Source organism: Cavia porcellus, unplaced genomic scaffold (assembly GCF_034190915.1).
Source record: "Cavia porcellus strain 051 isolate PalLab524CR breed Dunkin Hartley unplaced genomic scaffold, mCavPor4.1 scaffold_7, whole genome shotgun sequence".
In the NCBI taxonomy this organism is placed as follows: domain Eukaryota; kingdom Metazoa; phylum Chordata; class Mammalia; order Rodentia; family Caviidae; genus Cavia; species Cavia porcellus.
The window spans coordinates 36,616,610-36,626,301 of record NW_026947490.1 but is presented as its reverse complement, the minus strand read 5'-3'; positions in this window follow the sequence as shown (position 1 = coordinate 36,626,301).

The following is a 9,692-nucleotide window of genomic DNA, read 5'->3' as shown; positions in this document are numbered from 1 at the left end:
ATTTGGAGGGGATGCCCTCAATTTGGCAGTGGGAACCTCTCGAGGACAGAGTCAATTTGTCTGTGACTCTGCCCCGGCTGGGGAACCGCTCCATTAGGAAGGGGACGCCCTTAATTTGGGGAGTGAAACCTTCTGAGGACAGAGTCAATTGGTTTTTATCATTTGTGACTCTGCCCTGGGTGGGGAAGCACTCCCTTAGTTAAATTTGTTAATTCCTCCAGATCCCAAAATTTGACTAGTTTTTGAGCAAAGGCTGTTTTTGCTGCAGCTTGTCTTGTGTGTCTGTTTGTGTGTCCATTTGTTCTAATTGTTCTCCTTTTGGTTACCCTAAATCTAACAGAACATTCTCTCCTAGGAACCCTTTCTACGAGCCCAAAATGGACAAAGGGATTGAGATACTTATGTTCAAAGTTTTTGTACTTTAGAATTGGTTGCCTGTTTAAGTTTGTTACTAACTTAGGGGCTTGTTGCCCATTTCTGTTGCAGGATCCATATGGCTTATTAGATTCAAGGTTCATAATAAGAAAAATTATTTCCTTTAGCTCACCAAACTGTGCAAGAAGCACCCTTTGTTTGTGTCTTTAATGTTGTGGCGCCTTGTTTAATATGTAAGACTTCAATTGATTGCTTGCAACCTCGGCATGCCTTTTAAAAGGAGTATTTTTCTCTCTGGTTAAAATGTAAACATGTGCACATATATATGTATATTTATGGTTATTAATAATCATATCAACTTTACCAAGTAAAAACCAGGTCATACTACATTTGAGCCAGTTAAAAGGTTACAGTTTTGTTTTTAAAATATAGCATTTTTATGTGGTAAAAGGACATAAAATAAGTATGTTTTAGACTACTAAAAGGTGACTTCAAGGGTTTTGTTAAGAGTTTTGATGTTGTCTGAGAAGTGAGAAAAAAGGTAATTGACTGGTAATAGTAAAAAGAGGGACAAAGAGAGTGGTCTTCAAGTAAAAATGTCTGGCTGTGCCAGAATGTGAAAAAAGATAAAAGCTTAACTTGGGAGGTATATTATAAGTTGTAGAAGGCTCAAGAGGATGTAAATTTTATTTGTCTTGATTTATAGTACTGCAAATAACAGGTTTGACAAGAAGTAAATGTGTTCAGAATTTGACAGTATTAGATAAGTTTTGGTAAAAGTATTCATAAGATTGTACTTTGCTGCAAAATGTTTCCATTAAAATGAGATTATAGGTGATACTAGAGATAAGATACAAGTTCTTACATGTGCTGTAAACATCTGGAAGATTATGCAGCACTTTTTTGTTACCTATGAAAAAGCCCTTTTTTGTTAAGAATATAATTTCAGTAAAATGATGGCCTGCCACGTGACACCCTTGGACAAAAAGCGGTGTGCCATCCAAATGAAGCCGGCTCTCTGATCCGGAATGCCAAAACCATGTTCTCCTTTTGTCCCACCCCGACTGGACATCCAGAGGTAAGGAGGTTTCCCCAGTATCGCCAGTTGTTCTCTTTTTATCTCAGTCGGCCCCACATGTTAGACAAAAATTGCAAAGGTTTGAGAGGTTTGAGAGAATGCCCTCAGCCAGTTAATACAGATAGCACAAAAGGTCTTTGAGAACTAGAAAATTTACAAGAAGCTACCAACAAAAAGATAAACCAAGGTGTTATCTCTATGAGAGAAAATTTTTTAAAAAAAACAGACGAGAGTTTCTGGGGGCGGTTGGATACTGTAGGCTAAATTTTACAGAAAAGCTTGCCTCTATATGACTCCCATAAGGGAGAAACTCAAAACTCACTTAACTGGACTGATGAATGGGAACAGGCCTTCCAGCAGTTCAAGCGGGCCTTGACAGAGGCCCCAGCCCTGGGACTCCCTGATGTTACCAAGCCATTCACTTTGTTCATAGATAAACCCAGGGGCATTGCCAAAGGAGTCCTAACTCAGGACATTGGCCCTTGGAAGAGGCCTATAGCCTACCTCTCCAAAAGACTTGATCCAGTGACAGGAGTATGGCCCCCCCCCTGCCTAAGAATGCTAGCTGTTGTGACAATGTTACTTAAGGAGGTGAAGAAACTCACTTTGGGCAAGTGATTTCTGTGGTAACCTCTCACAGTTTAGAGATTCTTATCAAAACCCCCCCTGAAAAAAGGCTCTTGAACGCCAGAATTCTACTGTCAAGCCCTGCTTCTAGACCCAGAGTCAGTGATATTCAAGACTTCTTCAGCTTTAAATCCAGCCACCCTTATGCCTGATGATGACCTGGAGGAACAAAGGACACCTCTCCATGAGTGTGCTGACATCCTTGAACTGCAGCAGAACCTACGGGCTGATCTTACCGACCAGCTTTTAGGAAATGCCAACAACTATTTTCATCACAATCGAGTGGCCAGGGCAGCAGTGACCACCAAAAAGAAGGTACTCTGGGTTAAGTGGATAGAGCCTGGCACCTCTGCCCCAAAAGCGGAGCTTGTTGCTTTGACTGAGAGGCTAAAACTAGCCACGGGAAAGAGGATAAACATTTTTTTACTGACAGTAGATATGCCTTTGCTACTGTACATATACGTGGAGCCATCATTCAAGAGCGAGGTCTCTTAACCTCAGCTGGGACTAAGATTAAAAATGCTCCACAGATTCTAGACTTGCTGGAAGCTGTCTGGCTGCCTCAACGGGTTGCTATTATTCATTACAAGGCTCACCAGACAGGAGATGACACTGTCACCTTAGGAAACAGTTTGGCAGATCAAGCCGCTCGAAAAATAGCAACCACATCAGAGGGGCCAACCAAGAAAGTAACTGCTCTGATGCTAGTCCCTCCAACCTTGTCAGAACCAGTCTACACAAAGAAAAAAACCCTACAGTTAGCATCTCAACTTGGAGTAAAGTCCCCCACCCCAGGGAGCTGGTACCAGTTACCTGATAAACAAGTAGTGTTACTAGAGGCACTAAGGGTGGGAGCTGTTACACCTTGCAGAATTGTTCAGAACTCAGTATTTTATTCCAAAACTCTGCAAACTGACCACCTCTTCAAGCTCCAGATGCCCACAGTGATTGTTAGTTAACTCAGCCAAGAGCTCTATGCTGGAGACCACCCGACATTGAAGAATTGTTCCAGGAGAACATTGGGAAGTAGACTTCATGGACATGGTAAAACTTAATTTACAGGGACACCGCTATCTCTTGGTATTACTTTTACTGGCTGGGTAGTGGCTTTCCCTACGAAGTCTGAGTCAGCCTTAGTGGTAGTTAAAGGGCTATTGCATGAGATCATACCTTGATTTGGCCTCCCACTATCAATGGGGTCCGATAATGGCCTGGCTTTTATAGCCTGAGTCACCCAAAAGTTAGCCCAGGCATTAAAGATTAATTAAAACTCCACTGTGCCTATCGGCCACAAAGCTTAGGGCAAGTAGAACGTATGAACCAAAGTCTCAAGGACATTTTAGCTAAGCTGTCTTCAAAAACTGGCGATAATTGGATGAGCCTTCTTCCCTTTGCACTGTTAAGAGCTAGATGTACCCCATATGTTTCTAGAATTTCCCCTTTTGAAGCCATGTTTGGGAGGCCCCCGCCATTGGTTCCAAGATTGTCAGAAGACAAATTAGCTAAAATTACTAATCGAGATCTTAAGTTCCTACAGACACTCCAACCTGTGTTGGCCTGGATCCACCAGCTGTTTAGACAAAAACACTTGGACCCGCCTTCGGAGACCAAGGCCCCAAGGACTCCAGTCTTGGTTCCACCGTGACTCCCTCGAACCCCGCTGGGAAGGACTTTTCACCTTGGTGCTCAGTACCCCCACTGCCATCAAGGTAGCAGGAAAAACTGCATGGATTCACTACACGCATGTAAAGCCACTGGAAACAGCAGACAACGAGGGACATACTCAGTGGACTACACAGCAGACTGGTAACCCTTAAAGTTAAAAATTGACTAAACCATAGTTAGATTATGCTGGTCATGAACTGTTTTAGCTTGCTTGCTTTGATTTTAATAACATTGATGCCCACCTTGCACGGCGGCTTTGATCCCCCTGTAAGCAAAGAACAATTGTTAAAGATTTTTGTATGGGAGCCCCTGTGATTGTGGAGGGGGCTATATTACTAAAGGTAGGGGCTATATTACTAAAAGTAAAGACACTAACTGGGGGAATTGTGTACATACAGTCTTGGGACAGATTGTGGGGACAAGTTAACATTCCTTGTTGCTATACCCTCAGTTACAGGGGGTTTGACTAAAAGGTGGATGTAAATGATAAAGCCCCATGTGATACCTAACAAAGGCAGCCAGCAAGGGCCATGCCCTCAGAATTGTTCTTAGTATTCAGAAATGCATTCCTCCTGCTATGACTCTGTAAAAGAATGTATAGGCATAGATAGCAAAACTTCACTGCTAAGCTTATGAGGACAAGGGCTGAAAGAGTTAAAGGTGATTGGTCGACAAATCCGACAGTGATAGGAAGTTCAAAGTATGCCCAAGCCTCATGTCTCAGCATGGTTGATAAATCAATGTGCTGGAGCAGGGTGGCCCCTATACATGTGTCTGATAGGGGTGGGCTGCAAGATAAGATCAGAGAACTCATGGTTGAGGAACGAGTCAAGCTGCTAATAAAAATAAGCTGCCTAAATCACGGGGAGTTGGTCTGTATGCTCAAATTTCTGGTATTCTAGAGGCCACTCATAAAGCCTTAAATGCTTCCAACCCAACTTTGGCTAAAGAATCGCTGGTTATGCATGGCACAGGACTCCCTCATGCCCCTGCCATCCCCAGCACTGTTTCTCTGGCTACAATGGAGAAACAAGATTACTTAAAATGTAGTGCTGGTCCCCCCTTTAGAGTACAACCAGTAGGCTTCAAGGACTCTCTCCAAGGAGGTTTTCATAACAATACCTCCAACATTGACGTGGAGTTAGTTACATTTACTAATTGTAGTTCCATTGTACTACCTACTTTATCCCGCCGAAGGACAAGTATTTATTTGTGGAGGAAATATGGCCTATACTTTCCTCCCAACTAACTGGACAGAGATATATGTAACAGCTGTCTTGTTGCCTGATATAGCAATCTTAACCGGGGATGAGCCTGTCCCCATTCCTAGTTTAGATTACACCACAGGCCACTCAAAGAGGGCAATTCAATTTATTCCTTATTGGTAGGCCTAGAGATATCAGGAGCCTTAGGTATGGGGACAGCAGGGGTAGGGTTTCTGTCCAATCTTCCAGCCAGATTGTTAGTGATGTGCAGGCATTATCTAGTACCATTCAGGTCATTCAAGACCAAATACACTTGTTGGCTGAAGTAGTTCTCCAAAACAGAAGGGGACTAGATCTCCTAACAGCAGAACAAGTAGAGATCTCTGTGGCATTGCAGGAATGATGCTGCTTTTAATTGACTCCTTATCTAAAGTAGCTCTCCAAAATAACAGAGGGCTAGACCTCCTGTTAGCCGAAAAAGGAGGACTGTGCTTGGCTTTAGAAGAGCAATGCTGCCTGTATACTAGTAAGTCTGTATGCTAGTAAGTATGCTAGTAAAACAAAATTTAGCCGAACTCCAAAAAGACTCTGGGATGGGCAGAACAAATGTTCTCCTTCCCATCATGGATGACAAACATAATAACGACCATAGCCGGTCCTCTTGTTATGATTCTACTGTTAGTACTTTAGGTCCCTGCATAGTAAATAGGCTAACTGCATATATCAGGTGTCAGATGCAGAGCATAAAATTAATGATGGTTAAACAAGCGTATAAACTTGTCCCCCGAGATCTTTAGGTAAAAGATTTGACCTCAGTCGCAACATCAGAGGGGAATGTTATAACCTAAGCCCCCCTAACTATCGCAGACTAAGCTCTGTTCTGTATAAGCCCACCTGCTGCTTCCCCTCCCCTTCTCCCTTCAAATCTAACTAGGTTAAGTTTTAACTTCCTAAAGGCCATAAAACAAAGGCCTAAGGTAATAGCTCCTGACAACCCGGGTCTTCCCTACCCGGTAGCCCGTCACAAATTGTGTTAATTGCATTAGATTGTATTAGATAGTACATTCTTCACAAAAATAGCTTCGTTTGTATCATAGCAATACCTGTAACTTGGCCTTACTGTAAATGTGTGTTTTCCTTTCCCTCTGGGCAAAGGATTGATATGTCAATCAATGCTCTCTTCTGTAAAGAATTGTAAAATCTTACCTAATTGATATGTTAACCATTGTTGCCCGCTACAAATAGAACAGTTGTGGTGCTAAAGTAAGGTAACTAAGGTTGTTAACTGCTGTTAGACTTTTCTATTCTTTGCTAAGAAAAACAAGATTTCTTCTTATCTAAACTTGCTAGTATGCAGGGAGACTTGCAATTGCCGTTTCTGCTTTGTAGTGCGTCACACCCCCATCTCCCTCCTTACATTGTGTGACCAGCAGCTGTTTGTGGATTTACAAGATAAAAGTCCTGACTTTTAGCTGTGAGGTGCGCAGTCTCCAAATTGGCTCCTGGAGACTTGCCACCAGGCCTGGATTTTACCTAATAAAGCCTTTGCTTCCCAAATTTTAATTTCTTGCTTTCTTGGATTTTATACCGGGGTCCGAGTTATCACACTATAGATGCCCTCTGATGTTTCCCTGGCTATTTAAAGTCGTTTCAGTTTGTTGTAATCCCATTTGTGTCTTTTGGATCAGATCCTTTAAAAAGCCATTGCCTGAGACTGACTCCAGGGGGCGTCCCCCTGCATTTGGTTCCAAGAGTTCACTGCTCTGGGTCCTACTTCCAGGCCTTTCTCCCATACTGAGCTGAACTTTGTATGTCGTAAGAGCTCAGTGGCATAAGTACCTGCCTTGCAAGCAGGCAATCATGAGTTTGATCCCTGGTACTGATAAAAAAAAAAACCAAGACATTATAAGAGTCTGATATCGTTCTTCTGTGCGTGCAGCTCGGGTCCCCCAGAATCGATTATTAATACAGAAATCGTCTTCCCCACTGTGGGCTCTTGGTGACCGTCAAAAAACCAGTTTGTTGTAAAAACATGAATTTATTTCTGGGCTCTCTCTGCTCTTCCATTTATCTTCAGGTCTGTTTCTATGCTGATGATATGCAATATCATCAATAGTGCAATATCATATACAATATCATCAATATATACAATAGTGTTATAGAATATTTTGAAATCAGTAATACGGTGTCTCCAGCTTTGTTCTTTTTGCTCAAGGTTGATTTGGCTGTTTTGGGTCCTTTGAGTCATAGACTGGGGTTTTTGTTTGCTATTTCCATGAAGAATGTCATGGGGATTTTGATAAGAATGGCTGTAAACGAAATACATTCTGTTGTTGATTTTCTCTTCCATTCACTTTTAGCTTATTTTCAGCTTCCTAATTCTTCTGGTGGCTACTCCAGAGATGTCAGGATCCATGTTTAACTTACTGTTGGGAGTCATTGAAGCTGGAGATTGATCCCATGTGTGAGGCGTAGGCAAGGCCAGCCCAGAAAAAAACAGAGACCAAAACCAGCTATATAAACAAGTTGTCCCAGCACCAAGAAGGCAAGGGGCCCAGGCCTGCCAGAGTTACTTGTTTACAAACAAGTAAACTTGTGGACAGGCAGCTCCAGATCAGGGCCAGTGTGGCTTGGGATTTCAGTTCCTCCGGTCCACAGCTCTGTTTGCAGCATGAGCAACCGTCCTCTGTGGAGGGGAGAGTGCTCACGTGCCCCCGCCATGCAGAGCGCACAGCTGGTGAGCTCCTGGGGTCCCCCAGGCCCTGATCCCTGCAGAGAAAACTCAACCTGGTGCCAAATCAGCTGTGGCTATGCAAGGGCACCTGGGGTGGACTCAGAGCTGTGGATCCGCAGCTGTTCCTCCTCCAGCTCCTCAGGCCTGGAACCCAGCTTTACAACCGGGAAAGCAGGGTAGCAGAAGCGGCCAGTGAGTCCTCTGGAAGGGGGACCGGAGGTCGTGCTGGATTTTGACCAGGTCCACTGCGGAGATTTGGCAGGAGTTAAATGTATGACGCACACAAGGCTTAGTGTGAGGGACGCCTGCCAGTGCCTTCATCTCTTGCGACTTGCCACTTACTCCTGTTATTACTTCTGTCATCATTGTTCACCGGGAATGAGACCCAGGCCTGCGGCACCGAGTTGATTCCCTGGCTTTTTAGTTTTTGAGTCAGGGTCTCGATAAGTTGCTAAATTGCCCAGGTCGGGCGTGAATCAGCCATCGCCCTGCCTCGGCCTCCCAGAGTGCTGGGAACATAGGCGTGTGTTCTCACACCCCACATGGTTTCTGAGTCTCCCCATTGCACACTCTGCACGCTTTTTCCCATGACCTCGGCACAGGCAGTGAAGAGCCGGCTGCCCACTCCTGGGGTGGGTGGCCTCAGTCACTGCCCCAGGGCCCGGCACCTCTTTACCTCCTCTGCAGGGCGCCCACGCTCGCCCTGCCCCAGGAGGGAGGGTCGGTGACCTCTGTCTCCTTTTCTTTCTCCCAGGATTTTGTCTTGCTCTCTTTCCCAGTGGTAGAGTACGCATAGCCTAACACTCGAGCAGGCGGTTCTGGCCTTGAGGATAGTAGCGATGCCAAGCAACGTCACCCTCTGTCCTCGTCCCCTTCAAGGCCTGCAGACCTCAGCTGCCAGTCATGGTGCTTGAGCCCTGTGCCACCAGGCTGCCAGCCTCTCCCACCTGCCTGGGCCCCGCACCCATGCCCGCCACCTCCACAGGCCTCCATCATGACACAGACCGCAACTTTAACAGACTCAGGTGCCAGGTGAAGGCTGCCAGGGGCAAAGTGATACAGCTGCCATCAGTGATACAAACCCCCCAACCAACCTGCCTGTCACCCTGCACTCTGGGAGGCCGAGGCAGGAGAATCACGAAGCCTGCTGACTTGGTGAAAGAGACCCTGGCTTAAAATTAACAAAATAATTTGAAAAGGCAGAAGATGCAACTCAATGTAAAGGCCTTGGTTAGAAAGAGAGAGACAGAAAGACAGAGACAGAGAGACCTAACTGCTTTCAGTAGAGAAGCAGAGGCCAGGCTGAGATTCACACTCATGTGTTTTCAACCCGATGTGAGAAAAGACATGTGCATGCACACATTTGCCTCCTGGTGATGGGTACCTCTGTGCTGCTGCCCACACCTGCACGTCCACACAGGCATCCCTGTGTATCGCCAGGTGTCGCCTGTCGTCCTGCCCAGCTGCCCAGGAGGTACGGCCGATGCATCCACAGTGACTTGCCTGGCATGCGGTCCTCACACTAATGCTGTCACGGAAGGATACCATCCATGTGCGCAGCAGTGCAAGGCTGTCCAGTTCAGGCAGTGCTCTTGACCTTTGTCTCCAGGAATGGGCCTCATGGAAGATAGTGTTTCTACAGATCAGGAGTGGAGGGGTGATTTTGGATGAGTCCAGTGTGTTACATTCATTGTGTACTTTATTTTGCGGTGGGGGGGGGTGTCTCGCTGTGTAGCCCAGGCTAGGCTTGAACTCATGATGATCCTCCTGCCTCAGCCTCCTGAGTGCTGGCATTACAGGCGTGGGCAACCACCCCTGGCATATTTCTTCATTGCTACATTAGCTTCTCATAAGTAGCCACAATCTGCCCCCTCCACCAGGTGCATAGGGGGTCTAATGCCCCGCCCGTCTGTAGGACAGGAGCTCGAGGCAATGTTGTCATGCAGAGCAGCTGGAAACCTAGGCCCAGCGGCTCCTGCGGCTGCTCACCTCCCCGTGTGTGGCCCAG